Consider the following 27,987-nt stretch of genomic DNA (forward strand, 5'->3'; position numbering starts at 1 on the left):
TACTACATCCTAAGTCAAAAAATGAGCCATGTAGGTCCACGTCTTCATATAGTCCCCAAATAACGGTACCCCCGATATTCGGTATTTTGATGATTTTAGCGACATTATTTAGGGGAATTGTTCCAAATTTGGTATTTGAAGTTTGTAATAGATACTGCAGCATAAAACAGAAAATGGGTCATGCATGTCCACGTCTTCACATTGGCCCCATATACCGTACCCCCCGGTATTCGGTATTTTGATGATTTTAGCGACACTATTTACCGGGATTGTTTCAAATTTCGCATGTGAAGTTCATGATGGATACTTCAGCCCATGCCAGAAAATTGTCTGTGCAGGTCCACGTCTACGTATAGCCCCCATATAGCGGTACCCCCCATATTCGGAATTTTGATGATTTTTGCTACATTATAAACAGATTTTTCTTCAAGTTTCGCATTTAAATATTGTAATAACTTATGACAAAAGTTGCCTATGCAGGTCCACGTCTTCGTATAAGCATTCGGTATTTTTAGGATTTTAACAGCATTTTTTACCGGATTTTACTTTTTTTTTTTTTAGAAATTGCCAAATTTGTACCAAATGGTGGAGGGTATTAAAAGTTCGGGCCGGCCGAACTTACAGCTTTTTTACTTTTTTATCATAGGCTGTATAACCCACTAAGATCTTTAAATACGAAATTTGAAACAATTCCGGAGAATAAGGTGCCAAAAATCATCAAAATAACCAATATCGAGAGGTGTCGTTATATAGGGACTATACAAAGACGTGAACTGTATATGCAATTTTTTTGTCATAGGCTGTATAACCAATTACGAGCTTCAAATACGAAATTAGAAACCATTCCGGTGAATAATGTCCCGAATATCATCAAAACGCTGAATATCGGGAGGTATCTTTATATGGGATCCATACGAAGACGTTTACCTGGAGAAATACGGAATTTTTTGTCATAGGCATTAGTCCACCTTAAGAACTTTACATACGAAATTTGAAATAATGACGGTAAGAAATGTCGCTAATTTCATCAAAATGCCGAATATCGGGGGTACCGTTATATAAGAGCCATATCATACCGTGGATCGATTTAAACCATCTTCCAACTTAACCAGCTTTCAGACAAAAGACTGATGTGTGTAAAAGTTTAGCTTCCTATCTTAATTCTTTTTTACTCTAGCGTGATTACATCGGACGGACTGATTGACGGCCGGAACTGCATCGTCTCAAAATTTAACGCTGATCAAGAATGTATATATAAACTTTGTCAGATGTAAAATTATTATTTTGATGAGTTACAAACGGAATGACGATTTTAATATACCCTCCATACTATGATGTATGATGGAGAGTACAAAACATGAGCGTCACAACAAACCCACCGATGATGAAAAATGAAGCGAAAGGTATTTATCGCATTTAATTAGTTTTCCAATAATAATAATAACAATAATTATGAAAAACAGCCAGCAAAAATTAAAAACAAAGCCGCAAAAAAACACAACACGACCCAACACAATTGATTGGTTGATTGGAAAGCCCAGACTGTGAAATGCACTAATCTGAAATCTGAAATCGAAACCTGAACCTGAACATGTGTTATTCAATTACACACAAAAACCTCGAACCGTATGACATGAAATTCCACAGCTATTACCCATTTGGGGGGGGAGTAAACAAAAAATGCACCACCCAACAAAGAGCCGTGGATGGAGGATTGCTCATATGTGGCGGAATTCCAGATGAAATTAAAAAAGGCAGGTGATGAGGAGAGTGGATGGGGAATTGTAAAGGAAGGCAAAAATGTAAATATTAGAAGATAGTTCGTTACCCCACAATATTATTGCAAAAATACTCTTATTAATAAAACAAAAAATATTTTCAAATAAATATATGCATATAAAGTCCGAGTTTTAAGGGCACTCGTCTCATTACAATTGGTGTACGCTACATTGGTTCATACATAATAAAAAACAGATAAAAAGTTTGCTATTTAGATCTTAAAATTGCAAGAAACGGGGCAAAATGATCTATGCACGTGGAGGATCCAGTTTCCCTGAAATGTGGTGGCTTAATATGAACAAGTAAGAAAGCTGTAAGTTAGTAATGGCGTAAGCCATTTGGAATGAATTTGACAATTTTCCAAAAATTAAATCCGTTAAAAAATCGGTTAAAATCTTAAAAATACCGAATGTAGCCATTATTTTAAGTGCTATACGACGACGAAGATCTGCATCATTTTTTATCATAAGCCATTACAATAATCAAATGCGAAACTTGAAAAAATCGGTGAATAATGTAGCTAAAATCATCAAAATACCGAATATAGACCGTATAGACGTGGACCTACACAGACAATTTTCTGGCATAGGCTGTAGTATCCATTACGAACTTGAGATACTAAATTTCAAAAATTTGCGGTGAAAAATGTCCTTTAAATCACCAAAATAATGATCAAGTATATATATATATACTTTGTGAGGTTTATAATGTATATTTCGAGGTGTTACTAACGGAATGACAAACTTAATATACCCTCCATACTATGGTGAATTAGTGTGTTGGATATAGAGGTCCCATCGAAATGCAAATAGCCATTGTCGTTTAAAATATTTGTAAAGTAGATATATCCAAAAAACGACGTATTCACCTGTGCTAAAATTATTATTCCCTCAGCCATATGGCTACAGAGGGTATATATTATTTGATACGGCCAAAACGTACCTTATCGAAATAACGGGTTTACACCCTAGGAAAAAATCCGTTTGAAGACATTTAGATTCGGTCTGGCGATTTCCGTCCGTTCGTCTGCCTGGATGGTGCGAACGATAACTCTCGAAAGTTTTGGCCCAAATTTGGCACATCGTGATGTTATCAAACTTAGATCGAGTTCGGAGATGGGCAATATTGTACCAGAAAATGTCGAAATTTTCAAAAAAAAAAAAATTACTGCACAGAAAAAGAAAGGATAATTCGATTTTTCTCCAACTTTGCAAATCTTAATATTTGCATCCGTTCTAGGTCAGGTGCACTCCATTAAGTACCACCCCCACAACGGGTCAACATTTTTAACAATTAAAACTCTTATAAAATGTAATGTAAGAGTCACAATATTTTTATTAACCCAAGGCCTGATGTGAAGATAGGGTATATCGCCACTCCACTCCTTCTGGTACCTCCCCCACAAAGAGTCAAAATTTTTAATAACCATGAAGGTCACAAAACGCGAAAAAAGCATCCGGTTTTTATCATACAGGGTTGCCCATATTCGACGGACCCATGTTGGGTTTGGGCCCATTCCAATCGACGAGGCTTGTCCGCAGGCAACATTCTTTGCGTCAATTGAATTTTGTACGGGAACAAATGCAAATCAATGCGAATAATCCGTTGTAAAGTGGACCGAGCCATGCCCGCCCAACTGCTGAGAACGGCGTTTTTGGGATGTTCTTGGGGACCTCTCAACACTGGCTCGTACGGCAGCGATATTCTCGGCCGATCACCTTGGTCGACTTTTATATGGCCTCTTCGGATTAGAAAGAGCCTTACCAGTCGAAAATTTTTCGTATAAACGTTTAATGGTGTTCCTAGAAGGCGCACTTCTCACATTTTTTAATGTTTTAAAAGCACGTTGAGTTTTCACAATTGACTTCTTCTGTTGAATGTAAATTTCAACTATTTCCGAGCGCTCGCGTGGCATGTATTGGTTCGTGGTAAAAATCTGCTTGGACTGACGCTTCAAACGCGATATGTCATTAAGCGATGTGACATCTCTGTCAAAAGTTATGGCGTTGCCAGCTGGGTCCGTCGAATATGGGCAACCCTGTATTTCACACAACCCATTATTTCTACTAACATAAGACCTGCTGTGAAGATGGGGTATATCAGTCCACTCCTTCTTGTACCTCCCCGTAAATGGTCAATATTTTGAATATCCATGAATCCCTTAAAACGCGAAATTAAAAGCCGATTCCGTTCTGACTTGGTACATCTCAAAATGTCAATCACCCCAAGATCTGTTATAAAGATGGTAGAGATCCGATCTTTTCTTCTGGTCCTACCCCAACATAGTGATCAAGATTTGAAAAATAAAGCGCTCAAAGAAAGCGATATAAGCATCCAACTCTCTTTAAATTCGACACATACAAGCATTTTTGCTAACACATGATCTGCTATGAAGATGATATCTATCTGCGAACCTCTTCTGGTACCTCACCCACCTGTCATAAATTGTAAAACAAGTCAGCGATTCTTTACAACAAATTATTTCTCTGAACCAGAAACCTGGGATAAATATGGAATTTATGATTTCGCAAAAAATTTCGTATAAATTCTCGATTTTCTTGTAATTTGGTCCGTACCATTATTATACCCTACACCACAAGGTGGTCAGGGTATTATGTCTTTGTACATTTGTTTGTAACAGGCAAAAGGAAACGGGATAGACCCATAGTTCCTTTTGATGATCTGCATAGAATCACATTCTGAATCGATTTATGCATGTCCGTCTGTCCATGTATTCTTGTGAACAAAATGCAGATCGCATTTTTTATCCGATTGAGATGAAATTTTGCAAACAACATTTGTTTGGCCCAAGGACGAACCCTATTGAAATTGGAGATAATCGGTAAAAATTTAAATATAGCTCCCATATATATCTTCGTCCGATTTGCCTTTTATTGTGCACCAAACGTGTAATATCAGCCCGAATAGCATGGAATTTTGCACATACAACCAAAGTAGGCCTGAAAATAAGTATGCCAAATTTTATCGAAATCGGTTCAGATATAGCTATAGCTCCCATATATATTGTTCATCCGATTTGTTATTTTTGTCCTCCGCAGCCGTAATGTGCACTCTGTAACAACAATATTTGGGGAAATATATCAAATGCAGCTCAGAAATACCTTTGCTAAATTTTATCGAGATCGGTTCAGATTTGGATATAGCTCCCATATATAACTTCGTCCGATTTACCATTTATTGGGCACCAAACGTCTAATATTTGTCCAAATGGGATGGAATTTGGCACATACGACCGAATTTAGTCTAGAAGGTAGTATGTCAAATTTGGTGAAGATCGGTTCAGATATAGCTATAGCTTCCATATATATTATTCATCCGATTTGTTATTTTTGTCCTCCGCAGCCGAAATATGCACTCCGTAACAAGGATATTCAGGGAAATATATCAAATACAGCTCAGAAATATCTTTGCCAAATTTTATCGAGATCGGTTCAGATTTGGATAAAGCTCCCATATATATCTTTATCCGATTTCAAATTAATTGTGCACGAAATGGGCAATACAATTCCGAATTTAAAAGATACAAATGCTTCGGCATATTTAGTCCTTTGAATTTTAAATTATAATTATAATCATAGCGTGTATGATTGAATTCTCCCATAAAAACTTTTAATAATTAAGTGGAGCTCAACTAAATTAGCAAAGTGGTGTAGGGTATCATAAAATCGGCCCCGCCCGACTTTAGGACTTTCTTTACTGGTTTTTATCTGTATTAGATAAAGTCTGAAAATGGAATTCTTCGTTCGATTATATCTCTAAAAATTATCACATATCTCACATAAAGTAAAGAAAGTAACCAATATAGTCCAAACCTGGCACGTCGTAATATTTACATCATATTTATTTAGGTCCCATAAGAAGTAGACAATATTGGTCCATTTCTTCGGAACCTACTCCATAGAGGTTCAACAATTTGACTAATCTAACAGAAGTTAAAATCTCTTTAAATAATCGAACATTGGCTGAGGGTATACATCTGTCGGCAAAACCTACGGATACTTTTTAACTTATTTTTGTTGACATTAATTATTTCCCACTCACTCACTATGCATCGATGTATGAATTGCAAAATAACAATTTAATTAAATAAACAAATTTTGCTTCCATTATTATTATTTGTTATTATTGACAATGCTTCTGTGACGAGGAACCAATCGCTGTCACAATGGCCCTGTGCCGATTTGATACTGCATTTTTTCGTATAAAATTTTTATAATTACTTTCAGAATTATTCTATTGCGACATCGATATTCTCTGCAACTGAAATTCAAATACCGTCAATGTTTACGTGACAATTTATTGTTGAAAAATTGTCGACTGGAAATTTAATTCAGGTAAAAGTAAACAATTTTCATAATTAACGAACAACACCAAAGAAAATTAATATCATTAATAATTCCATTTAAACTAAGGGAGCGGTACTGACCTTGTAAATTATTGAACATGGACGTCCTCAATTAATTACTAGTTTTAGGTAATTTTCATTAGTGATATGTGTTACAGTCATTGTACCCTACAATACTATGTGTTGGGGGTATTATAAGTTTGATTGGGCCAAAAATTATGTAACACCTCAAAACCACGCTACATGTTGCAGTTATGATACGATCTTCACGAAATGTTGTATGGAGTTGGGGCTTATGTCAGAATATTGGTATATTTTGGGGGAGATGTTAGCAAAATATTTAGGAGTGGAAATGGACCAAAAAATAACAAAAGTTCTTAATTTTGTAGTTGCTCACAATTAAAGACCAATCGATAGACCAATCGAATTTTGTATGGGACTAGAGTTTAGGGCAGGGCAGAAGCCCACCAATTTCGAGGAATATTTAGTTAGTGAAATGGTCCATAACTTTTATGAAGAAATATACGAACATTTCTTCTATTATAACTCAAGAATGGCTGGACGGATTTTGACAATTCTCTCCAATTCAGAATAAGGCGGAAATGAATAAAATCTAAAATAAGTAAAAACCAGTAAAGAAAGTCTTAAAGTCGGGCGGATACCCTACACCACTTTGCTAATTAAGTTGAGCTCTACAAAACAATTAAAAGTTTTTATGAGAGAATTCAATCATACACCCTATGATTATAATTATAATTTAAAATTCAAAGGACTAAATATGCCGAAGCATTTGTATCTTTTAAATCCGGAATTGTGTTGCCCATTTGGTGCACAATTAATTTGAAATCGGATAAAGATATATATGGGAGCTATATCCAAATCTGAACCGATCTCGATAAAATTTGGCAAGGATATTTCCGAGCTGTATTTGATATATTTCCCTGAATATCGTTGTTACGGAGTGCATATTACGGCTGTGGGTAACAAATACAACAAATCGGATGAACAATATATATGGGAGCTATAGCTATATCTGAACCGATCTTCACCAAATTTGGCATACTACCTTCTAGACTAAATTCGGTCGTATGTGCCAAATTTCATCCCATTTGGGCAAATATTAGACGTTTGGTGCACAATAAAAGGTAAATCGGACGAAGTTCTATATGGGAGCTATATCCAAATCTGAACCGATCTCGATAAAATTTAGCAAATGTATTTCTGAGCTGTATTTGATATATTTCCCCAAATATTGTTGTTGCATGAGGCATATTACGCGGCGGTGGACAAAAATAACAAATCGGATGAACAATATATATGGGAGATATAGCTATATCTGAACCGATTTCGATCAAATTCGGCGTACATATTTTCAGGCCTAATTTGGGTGTATATGCAAAATTCCATAAAATTCGGGCTGATATTACACCTTTGGTGCACAATAAAAGGCAAATCGGACGAAGATATATATGGGAGCTATATCTAAATTTGGACCAATTATCTCCGATTTCAATAGGGTTCGTCCTTGGGCCAAAAAAAAGATCTTTGCAAAATTTCATCTGGATCGGGCAATAAATGCGACCTGTACTTTGTTTACAAAAATACATGGACAGACGGACGGACATGCATAAATCGACTCAGAATGTGATTCTATACAGATCATCAAAAGGAACTATGGGTCTATCTTGTTTCCTTCTGCCTGTTACAAACAAATGCACAAAGACATAATACCCTGACCACCTTGTGGTGTAGGGTATAAAAAAGAGTTAGTTCGGCCGTGTCGAACTTTGAATATCCTCCACCATTTAGGAAGAATTAGGAAATTTTCAAAAACTCCTTGTGTGGATTTTCAGACAATTCCATTGCAAAATGTGGCTAAAATCATAAAATACCGAAGGTGCCGTTATATGGGGGATATACGATATTGTGGACCTATATAGGCAATTCTCTTTCAGGGGGTAAAGTACTCGCAAAGAACTCCTTGTGTAGAATTTCAGACATTTTCTTTGAATATTGTTGCTAAAATCATCAAAATACCGAATATCGGAAGGTACCGTTACATGGTGGCTATACAATATCGTGGACCAGGTGATAAAGTACTCACAAGGAACTCCTTGTGTGGAATTTCAGAAAATTCCATTGAAAAATGTGGATAAAATCATCGAAATACCGAATATCGGGGGTACTGTTATATGAGATCTATACGATATCTTGGACCGATATAGCCCATCTTCGAACTTGACCTGCCTGCAAATAGCTTCATTATTCATTCATTATTTTTTTCAAGTTTCGTGTTTGAATATTGTAATGGCCAATGACAAAAGTTGCATGTGCAGGCCTAAGTCTTCGTATAGTCCCCAATATAACGGATATATTCGGTATTTTTAAGATTTTAACAGAATTTGTAACGGATTTTATTATTTTAAAAATGTTCTAATTAGTTTCGATGGGGGGGGGTGGTAATCAAAGTTCGGCCCGGCCGAACTAACTGTTTTTTTGTTTTTTTTTTGTTTTTATTACCCAGTAGTCCGGAAACTTTGCCGCAAATTGTAGTGTTGTAGTGTATCAAATGATGGGCGCTTAATTGTTTTTAATTTAAAATTTAAAATCTATTAAACTGCACTAGTACAGATCTAGACCACATTTTTCAATAGGTCCCCCAAATTACGGTAATTCTAGATTTTGGGTTTAGTTGCTAACTAGAGCCCAAAATCCATTCAGAATTTTTAATTCATCCTTAGTTGTGTAGTCTTAGCTCATATCTCAAAAACTCTCTAAGGTTCTAGCAGTTATTCAGTTATTTCGTTTGGGCATTTTTAATTAGTAACCAAACAACATATGCATGCGCATTATTCCAAAAAAAATATGTGACAAATGTGTGGACCCAGGCTCTTTTGTACTATTATGCCATAATAACACAAAAGTACGACGTTGTATATATTATCCATGAACAACAGACCATAACATAATATGTTCAACCCATGTGATATATAGAAACACACAATTTCGAAAATTTTGTTAATTTTTGTAAACAATTTGTTTTCTGTCTGTAATCATTTAAATTTGATATGTAGTAGACAGTTGTGTTTATCTCTGCTGTACTCAATGAAATGCTGCCGAAACATTGTATCGACGACTATGCACCGCTGACGGGCTGTCTCACTATGTCTGTGTGTGTGTGTTTGAAAATCACAACACTTTACATACAAATTGTTTTCAATTTGTTTACAAATTCTCAGATGCGACAACCCAAAAAATAATTTTTTTTTCTTTTTGTAGATTTTTACATTAGATAGCTGCGGACAGTCGTTATTGGTCCTTGTTTTGTGCGAGACAAAGCGAAATTTTCGTTTTCCATCTTAATGAGATCTGTGTGTTTTGTATTTTTATATTTAGATTTCGAAAGAATGAGATTTTATTTTTATTCATGTGGTAAGAATTTTATATTTTTATAATTTTTTGTTTTCCAAGGTCGTTGTATTTATAGATTGCAGATAAGAAACATATTTAATGTTGTTTACATTGAGGTGTAATATACATTAATTTATTGATTAATTACCAAATTCATTGATTTTTAGTGAAGACTGGCCCACAAGACTAGTCAGATGGACTCATCGACGCCCTGTTCAAGAGTATGGCCACGTTTAAAGATTATTGTGTTCCTAATTATTGCAAGTTTTTTTTTTAAAAAAAAAAAACACAAAACTGGTTTTTTGGTACAGAATGTACATATTCAAATAGATTTAGATTTTTTTTCTGGCCACATATTTTTGGCCAAATGTTAGGCCAGGCCTAACTTTTAATACCCTCACCTTTGGGTAAAGAAAACATTTTATATAAAAGTATCTGAAATCAGACGTGTTCCACTTTAAACTACAAATACCAGTAGGACCGTTTGGATGATGCTGTTAAACTTTTCGAAAAACCATAAAGTGGGTGAGGTCGTTATATGGGGGCAACACCAAAACATAAACAATTTTATACTTCAAGGTTTCTCATTTACCAAAACTTCTTAAATACCAAAATTGAAACAACTTCGTGGGTAAATGTGACTAGGATTATAACAATACCGAGTATCGGTGGGTATCGTTATATGTGCGCTATAGGAAAACGTGGACCTAAATTATCAATGTTGTGCCGCCGGAACTAGAACCCATTATGAACTACAAATACCAATTTTTAGAGCAGCCCGTGGAAAAATGTGGCAAAAATCATATAAATACTGAGTATCGGGAGATACCGTTATAGGGGGGTTAAACGAAATACTATGTATACTATACCCCCATTACGAACTAAAACCAGTAAAGAAAGTCTTAAAGTCGGGCGGGGCCGACTTTATGATACCCTACACCACTTTGCTAATTTGGTAGAGCTCCACATAACAATTAAAAGTTTTTATGGGAGAATTAAATCATACACGCTATGATTATAATTATAATTTAAAGTTCAAAGAACTAAATATGCCGAAGCATTTGTATCTTTTAAATTCGGACTTGTATTGCCCATTTGGTGCACAATTAATCTGAAATCCGATAAAAATATATATGGGAGCTATATCCAAATCGGAACCGATCTCGATAAAATTTGGCAAAGATATTTCTGACTCTATTTGATATATTTCCCTGTTACGGAGTGCATATTACGGCTGTGGGTAACAAATATGACAAATCGGATGAACAGCATATATGGGAGCTATGGCTATATCTGAACCGATCTTCACTAAATTTGACATACTAGCTTCATACTAGCGATCTCGATAAAATTTAGCAAAGGTATTTCTGAGCTGTATTTGATAAATTTCACCAAATATTGTTGTTACAGAGTGCATATTACGGCTGCGGAGGACAAAAATAACAAATCGGATGAACAATATATATGGGAGCTATAGCTATATCTGAACCGATTTCGATGAAATTTGGCATACTTATTTTGAGGTCCAATCTGATCGTACATGCGAAATTTCATACTATTCGGACTGATATTACACGTTTGGTGCACAATAAAAGGCAAATCGGACGAAGATATATATGGGAGCTATATCTAAATTTTGACCGATTATCTCCAATTTCAATAGGGTTCGTCCTTGGGCCAATCAAATGATCTGTGAAAAATTTCATCTGGATCGGGCAATAAATGCGACCTGTACTTTGTTTACAAAAATACATGGACAGACGGACGGACGGACGGACATGCATAAATCGACTCAGAATGTGATTCTATGCAGATCATCAAAAGGAACTATGGGTCTATCTCGTTTCCTTTTGCCTGTTACAAACAAATGCACAAAGACATAATACCCTGACCATCTTGTGGTGTAGGGTATAAATACCAATTTTTAAACAAATCCGTGGAAAATGTGGCTAAAATCATTAAAATAACGAATATCGGCAGGTAGCGTTATATGGCAGCTATACAAAAACATGGACCTATACATACAATGTTTCCCCACCGGAGCTAGAACCCATTGTGATTGACAAATACCCATTTTTAGATAAATCCGTGAAAAAATGTGGCGAAAATCAACAAAATACCGAATATCGGGAGGTACCTTTATATGGTGGCTATACCAAAAATTGGACCGGTATATCCCATACCGATATATCTCTCACAATACAAATTGTTCTACCAAATTCTGAAGCTCTTCGTCAAAAATGTGGACTGTATCGTGATTTCAACAGACAGACGAACAACATTAAATCGACTTAGAAAGCTGATCATTAATGTATATAATTTATGGGGTCTACGAGGAATATTTAGGGATGTTCCAAACGGAATGACAAAGTTAATATACCCTCCTTTTAAGGTAGAGGGTATACAAATATTTGAATTTGTGCCATAAGTACCCATTTTTGTATCAAAATAAATGAAATTAATACTTATTTTATACTAGCCAGTGCCCGCCACTTCGTCAGCGTAAAAGTCACCCTGAAATTTTGGTTTCCTTCTCAAAATGCCCAATTTGTTCAGTTTGACAAAACCTCATACATCGTACTAAATTGTAGGACTTTCAAGATTTTATATATTATTCAAGTTTTTTTTTTCCATTAACGGAAAGATTAACAGGATAATGTTTACATTTTACGTCTTCAGAATCTTCAAAATCTTTCATTTTAAATTTTACCGAAGAGAGATATTAGTAGAATCATTGTACAATGGATCCACATGCAATTTTTCTGTCCAAAACAATTTCAACGTCTCCATATGCAAACTTCAATATCAATTTCAGAAATTTATCTCTATCGCTTCATCCAATACCAAATCTTGTAAAATTTAGTAGGCATATCCAAAACAATCTACATTTTTCCATCCTAGACACGATCACTATTTGTGTTTAGTACCATTTAGTACTTTTCGAACAATTATAGTACGCCACCGTCACCCGATCTCAACACCAGATACCAAAAAGCATCAATATCACTCCATACCAAATTTAGTAACATTCAGTTATTTTCGTATAATTTTAGTACTCAGGTTCGAAGATGGCATATAGCGGTCTACGATATCGTATAGCCCCCTATAACGGTACCCTTGATATTCGGTATTTTTATACCCTACACCACAAGGTGGTCAGGGCAGAAGGAAACGAGATAGACCAATAGTGATGATCTGCATAGAATCACATTCTGAGTCGATTTATGCATGTCCGTCCGTCAGTCTGTCCATCCGTCCGTCTGTCCGTCCATGTATTTTTGTAAACAAAGTACAGGTCGCATTTATTGCCCGATCTAGATGAAATTTTGCAAAGATCTTTTGTTTGGCCCAAGAACGAACCCTAAAAAAAATTTAGTAATTTAGTAAAAATTTAGATATAGCTCCCATATATATCTTCGTCCGATTTGCCTTTTATTGTGCTCCCATATATATTGTTCATCCGATTTGTTATTTTTGTCCTCCGCAGCCGTAATATGCACTCTGTAACAACAATATTTGGGGAAATATATCAAATACAGCTCAGAAATACATTTGCTAAATTTTATCGAGATCGGTTCAGATTTGGATATAGCTCCCATATATAACTTCGTCCGATTTGGCACTTACGACCGAATTGAGTCTAGAAGCTAGTATGTCAAATTTGGTGAAGATCGGTTCAGATATAGCTATAGCTTCCATTTATATTATTCATCCGATTTGTTATATTTGTTACCCACAACCGTAATATGCACTCCGTAACAACGATATTCAGGGAAATATATCATATACAGATCAGAAATATCTTTGCCAAATTTTATCGAGATCGGTTCAGAATTGGACATAGCTCCCATATATATATTTATCCGATTTCAAATTAATTGTGCACCAAATGGGCAATACAATTCCGAATTTAAAAGATACAAATGCTTCGGCATATTTAGTCCTTTGAACTTTAAATTATAATTATAATCATAGCGTGTATGATTGAATTCTCCCATAAAAACTTTTAATTGTTATGTGGAGCTCTACTTAATTAGCAAAATGGTGTAGGGTATCATAAAGTCGGCCCCGCCCGACTTTAAGACTTTCTTTACTGGTTATAATTGTAGCCAAATTTTTCAATGAAATTATCTGAAAATTCTCAAAAAGAGGTCCTTCTGAGTACTATACACGTGTAAGAGTATTGTTTATCGTCAAGTCCACGATATCGTATATCCCCCATATAACGATACCTTCCTTATTCAATACTTTAATGCTTTTAGCTACATTTTTCAATGGATTTGTCTGAAAATCCATACTAGAAGTCCTTTTTAAGCACTTTATCCCCTGGAAGAGAAATGTCTATATAGGTCCACGATATCGTTTAGCCCACATACAACGGTATGTTATTCGATATTTTGACAATTTTAGAGACATTATTCACCGGAGTTGTTTCAAATTTCGTATTTTGAATTCGTAATGGGTACTACAGCCTATGACAAAAATTTGCGTATGCAGGCCCACGACTTCGTATAGCCTCCATATAACGGTACCTCCCAATATTCGGTATTTTGATGATTTTCGAGACATTATTTACCGGAATTGTTTCAAATTTCATTTTTAGAGTTCGTAAGGGGAACTACAGTCTACGACAGAAAATTATCTATTCAAGTCCAGGTCTTAGTATAGGCCCCATGTATTAGTACCTCCCTATATTTGGTATTTTGACGATTTTAAGTACAATATTTACCGAAATGTTTTGAAATTTCGTATTTGAAGTTCCTAATAGGTATTACAGCCTGAGACAGAAAATTGTGTATGCACGTCCAAGCCTCCGTATAGTCCCTATATAACGGTACCTCCCTATATTCCGTATTTTGATGATTTTAGCGATATTATTCATCGGATTTTTATACCCTCAGCCATATGGCTACAGAGGGTATATATCATTTGATACGGCCAAAACGTGCCTAGTCGAAATAACGGTTTTAGACCCTAGGTCTCTTTGGACCTAATCCATTTCAGAACATTTGGAGTCGATCCAGCGATGTCCGTCTGTCTGTCTGGCTGGTGCGCACGATAACTCTCGAAGGGAGTATCCGATTTGGTCCAAATTGGCTACATCGTAATATTTTTGTCAAACTTAGATCGAGTTCGGAGATGGGCAATATCGGTCCACTCCTTCTGGTACCTCCCCCCAAAAGGTCGAAATTTTCAAAAAATATATTTTTTGCACAGAAAGAGAAAGGATAATCCGAATTTGCTCCAACTTTGCAAATCCTAATATTTGCGTCAGTGCTAGGTCAGTTGTGAAAAAGGACAATATCGGTCCACTCCATCAAGTACCTCCCGCACAAATGGTCAAAATTTTGAATAATTACAATCTCATTAAATGTGATGTAAAAGTCCGATTGTCTTCAAATTTCACACATCTTAATATTTGTATTAACCCATGGTCTGGTGTGAAGGGAGAATACATCGGTCCACTCCTTCCCCACAAAATATTGAAATTTTGAGTACCCATGAAGGTCATAAAACGCCAAATTAACATCCGATTCCATTTAGACTTGGCACATCCGTCGAAATATTTATATCATATTTTTGGGTCGGATAGGAAATGGGCAATATTGGCCCATTCCTTCGGGATCTGCTCAATAGAGGGTCAAACGTTTGAATAATCTTAACACTAGTCAAAATATATTTAGATAATCGAACTGAGGCTGAGGGTATTTATCTGGCAGCAATACCGATTGATACTTTTTAACTGTTTTTTTTTTTTAATTTTTCGTATTTGAATATTGTAATGGCTTATGACAAAAGTTGCATATGCAAGTCCACATCTTCGTATTGGGGTCTAATATAACGGTTGTATTCTGAATATTTTTTAATAGTTTCTAAATTCTTTCCAAATTGTGCAGGATATTCAAAGAATCATCTTAAACTCCTTTTAGTTACAATTTGCTATTTAGTCAGAAATAAGCACAAAGTTTTCGTTACAGGACCAAATACTTATAAGCATCGTAATGCAGGGGCAACCGACCTTTGGAATTTTAGGATTTTAAAAACATTTTATTCTCGTCAATGAACTTAAGAGTATATTTATATTTATTTTGAATTATTTAATTAGTAAAACTCCTCAAAAACATAAATCTCTTAGCTATTGCCCTTCCTGGCAACCCCACCATTACTAAATCTTTAAGCACATTTTCTAATAAATGTTCATGAAAACACTGTTTAGAAAAAAAAATCCATAATGCAGATACAAGCATTCCTTCGAACAACAACAGCAATTTGTTAATAATTCACTTTGATGACAGACAACACCAACAATAACAAGCAATTAAATGTGTGTTTTCAAGAAAGAAAGAAAAAAAACAGAATTATAACATTTTCATGTCAGACACAACAAGATTCTCCGCTGCTACTTGGCCAATGTTTAGAATCGGACAGCTAACCACCCGCCACCCAGCCAACAACAAACAATAACAAAACATTAAACATTCCACCCCTCATATTGTTGGAAAGTCCATTATAGGCAGACAAATACAGAACAAAAAAACACAATATCTGACACAGTCCATGTCACGTTCAACGTACTCGAAAATCCGCACCCGAGTGCGTGCGTAACTCCACGATGATTTTGTTCAATTCCCTTAGCTGTGAATGGAAACACGCACGTACTCACTCACGCATCTTAGTGTCTCTGTATATGCACACTTAACTCATTCGGAAGTAGTGTTACTTGTCTCAAGAGTTTAGCGGAATATCCTAATGGCTATGTGTGCTGTCTGCTATGTAAAAATAAATAATTCAAGGATACCTTTGTAGTCACGATATTCTCTGTCACTAATGAATTTTTCCTATAGAGAAAATACATCGTTGAATGTCGAGGTTTTTGCCTGTAGGAAAAATAAATCCCCAGCCTCCGAGGATTTTGTTCTATAAGGCGAACGAAATCTTCAGAAAATATTTTTTTCCTTTTTTTTTCTAAAGGAAAAATAAATACTTAGCTATTGGGGTCTTCTTCATAGGAGAAAGACATTTGTAGCAACTGATTTATTTTTTCCTATAGACCTAAAATATCCTTGATCACTGAGAATTTTTGTCTATAAAAACAGACATCATCAGCCACTGGCTATTTAGTATTCAAGACAATACATCGTCCACCACTGAGCATTTTTCCTAAAGGCAAAAGACTTCGTCAGACTCTGAGGAAATTTATCCTATATTAAACATTGAATGCCCCCCACCGTTTGGAACAAATTTGGCAATTTTCAAAAAAAAAAGTCCTTTTAAAATTCTGTTAAAATCTTACAAATACCGAATGTCGCCCTTATAATAGGGTCTATACGACGATGTGGACCTACACAGACAATTTTCTGACATAGGCTGTTGCCAAATTTGAAATAATTCCGGTGCTCAATGTCGCTAAAATCACCAAAATCCCGAATATCGGGAGGTACCGTTATATTAGGGTCTATACGATGACGTGGACCTGCACAGACAAATTTCTGTCATAGGCTGTTGTATCCATTGCGAACTTCAAATGCCAAATTTGAAACAATTCCGGTAAATAATGTCACTAAATTCATCAAAATACCGAATATCGGGAGGACGTGGACGTGGACCTGCACAGACAATTTTCTGTCTTAGGTTCCAGTATCCATTACGAACTTTAAATGGCGAATTTGAAACATATCCGGTGAATAATGTCGTTTGAATTACCAAAATACCGAAAATAGGTGGGTACCATTATAGGGGGACTATACCAAAACGTGAATCCACATAGCCCATTTCCAATACCAAAAGTCCTGCATATACATTTGAGTAAAATTTTATCAACCTACTTCATTTCGTTCGGAAGCTAGAGTGATTTCCACAGACGGACGGACATCGCTAAATCGACATAGAATTTTATGCTGATCAAGAAAATATATACTTTGTTTGGGCTAAAGGTGACACGGAAACGGAATGACAAACTTAATACATCCTCTATACTATGGTGGAGGTTATTAAAATAAGTCAGTAAAAAATGTTTAAAAATCCACGTTTAAAGTCCTTTAAAAAATTCACGTTTATGGTCCCTTTAATACTCTTTAAAAAATCTTTAAAAATCCACGTTTAAAGTCCTTTAAAAAATTCACGTTTATGGTCCCTTTAATACTCTTTAAAAAATCTTTAAAAATCCACGTTTAAGATCCTTTAAAAAATTCACGTTTATGGTCCTTTTAATACTCTTTGAAAAATGTTTAAAAATCCACTTTTAAAGTCCTTTAAAAAATTCACGTTTATGGTCCTTTTAATATTCTTTAAAAAAAATCCACGTTTATAGTCCTTTAAAAATTCTTTAAAAAAATCCACGTTTATAGTCCTTTAAAAATTCTTTAAAAAAATCCACGTTTATAGTCCTTTAAAAATTCTTTAAAAAAATTCACGTTTATAGTCCTTTAAAAATTCTTAAAAAAAATCCACGTTTATAGTCCTTTAAAAATTCTTTAAAAAAATCCACGTTTATAGTCCTTTAAAAATTCTTTAAAAAAATCCACGTTTATAGTCCTTTAAAAATTCTTTAAAAAAATCCACGTTTATAGTCCTTTAAAAATTCTTTAAAAAAATCCACGTTTATAGTCCTTTAAAAATTCTTTAAAAAAATCCACGTTTATAGTCCTTTAAAAATTCTTTAAAAAAATCCACGTTTATAGTCCTTTAAAAATTCTTTAAAAAAATCCACGTTTATAGTCCTTTAAAAAAATCCACGTTTATAGTCCTTTAAAAATTCTTTAAAAAAATCCACGTTTATAGTCCTTTAAAAAAATCCACGTTTATAGTCCTTTAAAAAAATCCACGTTTATAGTCCTTTAAAAATTCTTTAAAAAAAATCCACGTTTATAGTCCTTTAAAAATTCTTTAAAAAAATCCACGTTTATAGTCCTTTAAAAATTCTTTAAAAAAATCCACGTTTATAGTCCTTTAAAAATTCTTTAAAAAAATCCACGTTTATAGTCCTTTAAAAATTCTTTAAAAAAATCCACGTTTATAGTCCTTTAAAAATTCTTTAAAAAATCCACGTCTATAGTCCTTTAAAAATTCTTTAAAAAATTCACGTCTATAGTCCTTTAAAAATTCTTTAAAAAATCCACGTTTATTGTCCTTTAAATGTCCTTTAAAAATTCTTAAAAAAATCCAAGTTTACAGTCCTTTAAAAATTGTTTAAAAAATCCACATTTTTAGTCCTTTGAATATCCTTTAAAAATTGTTTAAAACATCCACATTTTTAGTCCTTTGAATATCCTTTAAAAATTGTTTAAAAAAATCCAAAGCAAATGAAAAGTGACATCTCTAAGCAACTTGATTTATTTCCAATAACAAAACTAATAACATTGGCTTCTATGACAACCAAAACCGATAAAATTCTAATTCGAAAATAAAACCAATAACATTGATTTTCATGACACCAAAGCATTTTTTCTTGTCGTTTTTAAAACCAATAGTGACAAAATTGGTTTCTATGACAGCCCTGTATATTAGATCTAATATAAGAGAAAACATTACAATTTGTGAATATTTGAAGAGAACTTGGAAATAATTTCGAATTTTATATAGTTTACTATCAAGAAGTTTCTCTCAACTACAGACACCAACAGTGACATCCAGATCAAATTTTATGAATTCAGCTCTATTACTTCACCCAATTTAGTAATTTTCGTATATATCTCAATCCCAAATACCAAGAGAGACCTCAATTTTAAATTTCGGGATTCCAGCTTAATTTCTTCACCCAATATCAAATTTAGTGGTATTTAGTAATTTTCGTACAAAAATAAGTCACATTTCATTTGCAAATACCATCAGTATTCTAAATAGCAGATTTCAGAATTTTATCTCTATCACTTCATCCGATACCAAGTATAGTTCCATTGAGTATTTTTCGTACAATTATAGTACACATTTCCGAAATCATCTCCATATGTGCAGGCTACACTTGAGCAGCGACCCTTATACCAAATCTCAGATTTCAAGCCCTGTCTGTTCACCCAATACCAAATTGTACCAAATATGGTATAATTTTGTGCACATTTCCAAAACCACCTATTTATCACAAACCTACCACCTACAGGGACCCCAATACAGAATTTCAGCTCCATCCGTTCAAAGTGATCCACATTCTGTATTATTTAATACAGTTCCCACACCTAGTACATATTCCCAAAACCATCTACAGATATCAAACTTATTTTCCAACCTTTTCGTTCACATAATACCAAATGGTACCATTTTAAAAGTTTAGTATCATTTTAGACCTTTTCGAAACAAAAGAGTTCGAATTTTCAAAAAGCCTCTGGTATATCTATCCTGGCCTCTATCAATGACTTTCATTCTAAATTTCTAGCTCATTCCGTTTGTTCAATACCAATGAATTTTTAGTATATTTTAGTGATATTCGTACCCTTTTAGTACGAATTTTCAAAAACCCAGTCTACGCATCATTTTTTTAAAAAAAAATCTTACCTTTTGTGGGAAAGTTACAAGAATTAATGTGCCAATGTTGTTGAAAATATTTATTTCCCACAAAAACAAAAAAAAAAACATAATTTAATAATTTTATATAAATAATTGTCAATAATGTATTCTTTATTGGAAGACTCAAAATAGCTGAGAAAATTGTTCCAATTTTAATTATTTTTTATACCCTACACCACAAGGTGGTCAGGGTATTATGTCTTTGTGCATTTGTTTGTAACAGGCAAAAGGAAACGAGATAGACCCATAGTTCCTTTTGATGATCTGCATAGAATCACTTTCTGAGTTGATTTTTGCATGTCAGTCCGTCTGTCCGTCCATCCGTCTGTCCATGTATTCTTGTGAACAAAATGCAGGTCGCATTTATTATCCGATTGAGATGAAATTTTGCAAACAACATTTGTTTGGCCCAAGGACGAACTCTATTGAAATTGGAGATAATCGGTAAAAATTTAGATATATCTTCGTCCGATTTGCCTTTTATTGTGCACCAAACGTGTAATATCAGCCCGAATAGTATGGAATTTTGCACATACAACCAAATTAGACCTGAAAATAAGTTTCCCAATTTGATCGAAATCGGTTCAGATATAGCTATAGCTCCCATATATATTGTTCATCCGATTTGTTATTTTTGTCCTCCGCAGCCGTAATATGCACTCTGTAACAACAATATTTGGGGAAATATATCAAATGCAGCTCAGAAATACCTTTGCTAAATTTTATCGAGATCGGTTCAGATTTGGATATAGCTCCCATACATAACTTCGTCCGATTTACCATTTATTGTGCACCAAACGTCTAATATTTGTCCAAATGGGATGGAATTTGGCACATACGACCGAATTTAGTCTAGAAGGTAGTATGCCAAAGTTGGTGAAGATCAGTTCAGATATAGTTATAGCTCCCATATATATTGTTCATCCGATTTATTGTATTTGTTACCCACAGCCGTAATATGCACTCCGTAACAACGATATTCAGGGAAATATATCAAATACAGCTCAGAAATATCTTTGCCAAATTTTATCGAGATCGGTTCAGATTTGGATATAGTTCCCATATATATTTTTATCCGATTTCAAATTAATTTCGGGGCAATAAAAGTCCGAATTTAAATAAAAGTCCGAATGCTTCGGCATATTTAATCGTTTGAATTTTAAATTATAATTATAACCATAGCGTGTGTGATTGAATTCTCCCATAAAAACTTTTAATTATTAAGTGAAGCTCAACTAAATTAGCAAAGTGGTGTAGGGTATCATAAAATCGGCCCCGCCCGACTTTAGGACTTTCTTTACTGGTTTCAAAATGGATAAATAGAAAAATAATCATCAGTTATTGATGATTTTTACTATAGGAAGAGAGAAAGTTTCCAAGTAACTGAGAATTATTCTACAGAAACAAAACATCCTCAGTGACGTGCAAAACCCTGGAAATAGTTTCCTTAGCCCGCACAGTGATTCAGACTCCAAGATAATTTTATTTCCCAATTTTCGATTCCTCGCATTTTTAATCCATTTTTCCTCTCGTACGCATTTTCATAGTATTTTCTGCATGACATATGGTTTCATCATCGACTATCTGCCCTATGCTCTTAAGAACAGAATTATTGATCGCAATAAAATTTTTTTCCAAATCCCCAACTAATTATTTAACAGATTGCCTCATATGTAAGATAATTAATTTACCACAAAATTTGGATACGTGCATAGGATCATTCATTCCAGAATTCTAAAGTATCTACGCTATGCCACACACATGCATGTGTTGCTGACTAGCTGCTGTCGATCATGTCTCTGAGGCGGATTGGTAAATGTTTTGTCTCTCCGAGTAGCATTTCATCAGTCATAAATTACACGGACCGCCAGCTGTTGTTATTACATTTATGTGTGCGTGTGTGTGACTGGATGAATGAGTGAGTGACGGACAAGTCACTCTATCAGACAAATGTAAAAATATTCACCCGCACGTCTGTGCCAACAAACGAACGAATGAACGACCTACCATATGATCTGCCATGTGTCAAGTCACACCTGCGTACAGAATATATTTCCAAAGAAGAGACAGTAGTGGGGTTCATACCGAGAGAATATCTGTATAATATATGAGGTAGGTGGGAGGAGTGCCACCCCAAGGTCCTGTTAAGGCAGCCCAAAGTCGTTAATGTTGCTAAAGAGACGAGAATACATATTCTTTAGTTTGTGTTAATTCATATTGTCACGTGTGGCTACAAAAATGGAAATTAGGCCATGGTAGGAGTGAGAAAAAAGGCAATCACTTCCATTAAAAGTACGTGCATGCAGTCAAATGTGCAGAACATGGGACAAACCTCGGCGGAAAATTTGCATTTTCCTGTGGGGGTGTTTTTTTTTTTGCTTCTACTCAGTAGCCTCTGAGACAATATTATTTTCCTATAAAATATATTTTTATATATGCTATTTTTATAACCTCCAGCATACATAGTATGGAGGGTATATTGATATGTAATTTTAGACCGAATAAAGTATTTATATTCTTGATCAGCGTAAAATTCTAAGACGATTTAGCCTGTCTGTTGTAATCACGCTAGAGTCCAAATGGTATGTGATAGGAAGCTAAAATATTTCATAGGTAAGTCTTTTGTTTGCTATCAGGTCAACTTCGATGATGGGCTATATCGGTCCACGACATCGCATATCCCTCATATAATGGTACCCCCGATATTCGGTATTTTTCGGTAAATTTCATATTTAGCGGTCTAATGTGTACTACAGCCTATGACAAAAAATTAAATATGCAGGACCACGTCTTCATATACGCCCCATATAACGGTACCTCCCTGTATTCGGTATATTCAACGGAATTATTTCAGATTTCATATTTGAAGTTCCAAATAGGTATTACAGCCTGTGACATGAAACTGTCAATGAGGGTAGATTTCTTCGTATAGCCCCCATATATCGGTACCTCCCTAAGTAAGGTATTTTGACGATTTTAGATACAATATTCACCTGAATTGTCTCAAATTTGTATTTGAAGTTCCAAATAGGTACTACATCCAGTGACATGAAATTGTCTATGAGGGTACAGGTCTTCGTATAGCCCCCATATAACGGTAACTGTCTCTCTTCCGTATTGTTTCAAATTTTATATTTAAAATTCCTAATGGGTACTACAGACTGTGACAGAAAATTGTCTATGCAGGTTTAGGTATTCGTATAGCCCCCATATATCGGTATTTTGACGAACTGTTTCAAATTTCGTAATTCATGTTGCAAATAGGTACTACAGCCTGTGGCAGAAAATTTTCTATGAGGGTACAGCCCCTCATAGCCCCCATATAACGGCACCTGGCTATATTCTGTATTTTGATGATTTTAGCGACATTATTCACCGGAATTGTTTCAAATTTCATATTTGAAGTTCCTAATAGTTACTACAGCCTGTGACAGGAAATTTTCTATGAAGGTCCAGGTCTTCGTAAAGCTCCCATATGTCGGTACCTCCCTATATTCGGTATTTTGATGATTTTACATTGTTCATCGGATTTTTTCAAGTTTCGTATTTGAATATTGTAATGGCCTATGAAAAAAGTTGCCGTTGCGCTAACAGTAAAACCGGATGAAGATGTATATAGAAGTTACATAAAAATCTGAACCGATCTCGATAAAATTTGGCAAAGGTATTTTTGAGCAGTACTGGATGCCCGGTATCAAATATCATAGTATCATTACACATATGACAAATTTTAACACCAAATCGGATGAAACATATATATGGGAGCTATAACTACATCTTCCGAAATTCAGTCCATTTGAGCTGATATTAGACATTTAGTGCACAAAAAAATTTGAAATCGGACAACGATATATATGGGATCTATATCCAAATCTGAGCCGATCTTGACAAAATTTTAAACACCTATTTCTGAGCTGTATCTGGTACCAAATATTATTCTTGTGGAGTGCATATTATGCATGTGAGGGACTTAAAACCCAAAATCAGATGAAACATATATACGGAAGCTAAAGCTATATCTGAACCGATTTTCTCCAAATTTTATGTACTTGCTTCTAGACTGATATTGGCGATTTGATGCACAATTAACCCGAAATCGGTTGAAGATATATATGGGACCTATATCTAAATTTGAACCGACTCTCACCAATTTAAATAGGGTCCGTCCTTGAGCTAGACAAATATTGTTACACCACTATGTGGTGTAGGGTATAAAAATGCTAAAACTCTCGAAATGTTGCTACTTTTTATACCCTACACCACAAGGTGGTCAGGGTATTATGTCTTTGTGCATTTGTTTGTAACAGGCAAAAGAAAACAAGATAGACCCATAGTTCCTTTTGATGATCTGCATAGAATCACATTCTGAGTCAATTTATGCATGTCCGTCCGTCTGTCCATGCATTTTTGTAAACAAAGTACAGATCGCATTTATTGCCCTATCCAGATGAAATTTGGCACAAATCATTTTTTGGGCCCAAGGACGAACCCTATTGAAATTGGAGATAATCGGTCAAAATTTGGATATAGCTCCCATATATATCTTCGTCCGATTTGCCTTTTATTGTGCACCAAACGTGTAATATCAGTCCGAATAGTATGGCATTTTGCACATACAACCAAATTAAGCCTGAAAATAAGTATGCCAAATTGATCGAAATCGGTTCAGATATAGCTATAGCTCCCATATATATGTTTCATCCGATTTGTTATTTTTTTCTTCCGCAGCCATAATATGCACTCTGTAACAACAATATTTGGGGAAATATATCAAATACAGCTCAGAAATACATTTGCTAAATTTTATCAAGATCGGTTCAGATTTGCATATAGCTCCCATATATAACTTCGTTCGATTTACCTTATATTGTGCACCAAACGTCTAATATTTGCCCAAATGGGATGGAATTTGGCACATACGACCGAATTTAGTCTAGAAGGTAGTATGCCAAATTTGGTGAAGATCGGTTCAGATATAGTTATAGCTCCCATATATATTGTTCATCCGATTTATTGTATTTGTTACCCACAGCCGTAATATGCACTCCGTAACAACGATATTCAGGGAAATATATCAAATACAGCTCAGAAATATCTTTGCCAAATTTTATCGAGATCGGTTCAGATTTGGATATAGTTCCCATATATATTTTTAACCGATTTCAAATTAATTTCGCACCAAATGGGCAATACAAGTCCGAATTTAAAAGATACAAATGCTTCGGCATATTTAGTCCTTTGAATTTTAAATTATAATTATAATCATAGCGTGTATGATTGAATTCTCCCATAAAAACTTTTAATTATTAAGTGGAGCTCTACTAAATCAAGCCCGACTTTAAGACTTTCTTTACTGGTTACCTTTAAAAAACTGTAACAAAATTTTGAATCAGTTTCCTATTCTGTTCAAACCTCCTATATCCCAATTAGCATTGATGTCACATGTATATAAAAGAAATCATAAATCACAAGATACCTAATTATTGCCCATTTCTCTTCAAACTTCGCACATTGCTATATTTGAGCTAAATGAAATATTCAAACTATGGGAACACCGACTGCAATACTGTAACATGTTCAAACAACACAGCACGGAAGATTTCCATGCTCTAAAACAATTTAGGAAAATTACTCAAATTGTTTTGCTTGTTTTTTGGTTTCTTTTTTCACAATATTAAATACTTTACCTTGTTGCATAGTTTTTGCCAGTTGTTGGCGATTGGCATTCTTCTAATCTGCATGAATCGAGCTTCACTTTCCGTTCTCCATTTTCATGTTTACGTTTTTTTCCTTTGTTTACGTTTTTTCTGTTTTGTTTCGTGTGCAATTATTATTTTGATTTTTGTTTTGGTTGCTGTTTCGTTGGTTGTTAGTTTAAAATAACAACAACCTCAGGTTTTGTTGTATTGTTTTGTTCATGGTTGGTGGTTTGTATTCAAAAAAAAGGCCATGTTTTGTTGTTGTTTGTTGGCTGCATATTTTGTTGTGGTTGCATAATTGTTAATATGCGAAGGCCGTTGCTACAACAACAACAACTCCAGCACCAACAACAATGGCATATTCAACAAAATATAAATAGAAAAAGGCAACAACAAAATTTATTCACCAAAGAAAAGGCTAAAAATAGCAATAAATTATGGCTTGAAGCAAAACAAACGCCAAACGTTAAATTATTACGTTAAACTATTCACAAATAATAACAGCAACAACAATAACGATAATAACAATAATAGGTAGTAATACTAATAATATTTCAGCAAGTAATGAACACCAGCAACTAACAAAAGATATTTCCTTGCCATGGAATTGCTGTTTGATTATCAGCACCATAGCCTTAAACCAAACTGGCTGTTTGGCAACCCAGCAAACCAAATTGTTAGAAGACGACAAGAGGACCTGCGTTTAGGGTGTCGACTTTAGACGACGTTAGGGTCGTAACTCTATATACGACTTTAAGGTACTTTCTCCATAGACGACTTTAAGGTCGTCTCTCCAGTAGACAACTTAAGGGTGCCTCTCCATAGACGACTTTAAGGTCGTCTCTCCAGTAGATGACATTAAGGTCGTTTCTACATAGACGACTTTAAGGTCGTCTCTCCATAGACGACTTTAAGGTCGTCTCTCCATAGACGACTTTAAGGTCGTCTCTCCATAGACGACTTTAAGGTCGTCTCTCCATAGACGACTTTAAGGTCGTCTCTCCATAGACGACTTTAAGGTCGTCTCTCCATAGACGACTTTAAGGTCGTCTCTCCATAGACGACTTTAAGGTCGTCTCTCCATAGACGACTTTAAGGTCGTCTCTCCATAGACGATTTTAAGGTCGTCTCTCTATAGACGACTTTAAGGTTTTCTCTCCATAGACGACTTTAAGGTCGTCTCTCCATAGACGATTTTAAGCTCGTCTCTCCATAGACGACTTTAAGGTCGTCTCTCCATAGACGATTTTAAGCTCGTCTCTCCATAGACGACTTTAAGGTCGTTTCTCCATGGACGACTTTGAGGTCGTCTCTCCATAAGACGACTTTAAGGTCGTCTCTCCAGTAGACGATTTTAAGGTCGTCTCTTTATAGACGACTTTGAGGTCTACTCTCTATAGACGACTTTGAGGTCTACTCTCTATAGACAACTTTCAGGTCGTTTCTCCATAGACGAGTTTTAGGTCGTCTCTCCAGTAGACGACTTTAAGGTCGTCTCTCCATAGACGACTTTAAGGTCGTCTCTCCATAGACGACTTTTAGGTCGTCTCTCCAAAGACGACTTTAAGGTCGTCTCTCCATAGACGACTTTAAGGTCGTCTCTCCATAGACGACTTTAAGGTCGTCTCTCCTTAGACGACTTTAAGGTTGTCTCTCCATAGACGACTTTAAGGTCGTCTCTCCATAGACGACTTTAAGGTCGTCTCTCCATAGACGACTTTAAGGTCGTCTCTCCATGGACGACTTTAAGGTCGTCTCTCTATAGACGACTTTAAGGTCGTCTCTCTATAGACGACTTTAAAATCGTTTCTCCATGGACGACTTTGAGGTCTACTCTCCACAGACGACTTTGAGGTCTACTCTCCACAGACGACTTTGAGGTCTACTCTCCATAGACGACTCTTTGGTCATCTTTACGTAAACGACTGTAAGGTCATGTCCTTTTTATGAATTCGTTATTACTGTAAACCTGTAAAGCAACTGAAAAAGGAATACAATAAAAAGCTTCTCATTTCTTCAAAAAATACATTGACATACATATACAACTACGGCACCATAACCATAAAAATGACGAAACTGAGAATGAGAAACAAATCACCATTTATCTCTAAGTCTTTGTGTGTCATCGAATTTGTCAATTCGTCAAATTAAATCTATTCTACATCTGTTGTATTGCACTCATTTTCTTGTAGGTTTTTCATTGTAAATTTTTCACAACAACAACTACAATGC

Source organism: Musca domestica, unplaced genomic scaffold (assembly GCF_030504385.1).
Source record: "Musca domestica strain aabys unplaced genomic scaffold, Musca_domestica.polishedcontigs.V.1.1 38, whole genome shotgun sequence".
Lineage (NCBI taxonomy): Eukaryota > Metazoa > Arthropoda > Insecta > Diptera > Muscidae > Musca > Musca domestica.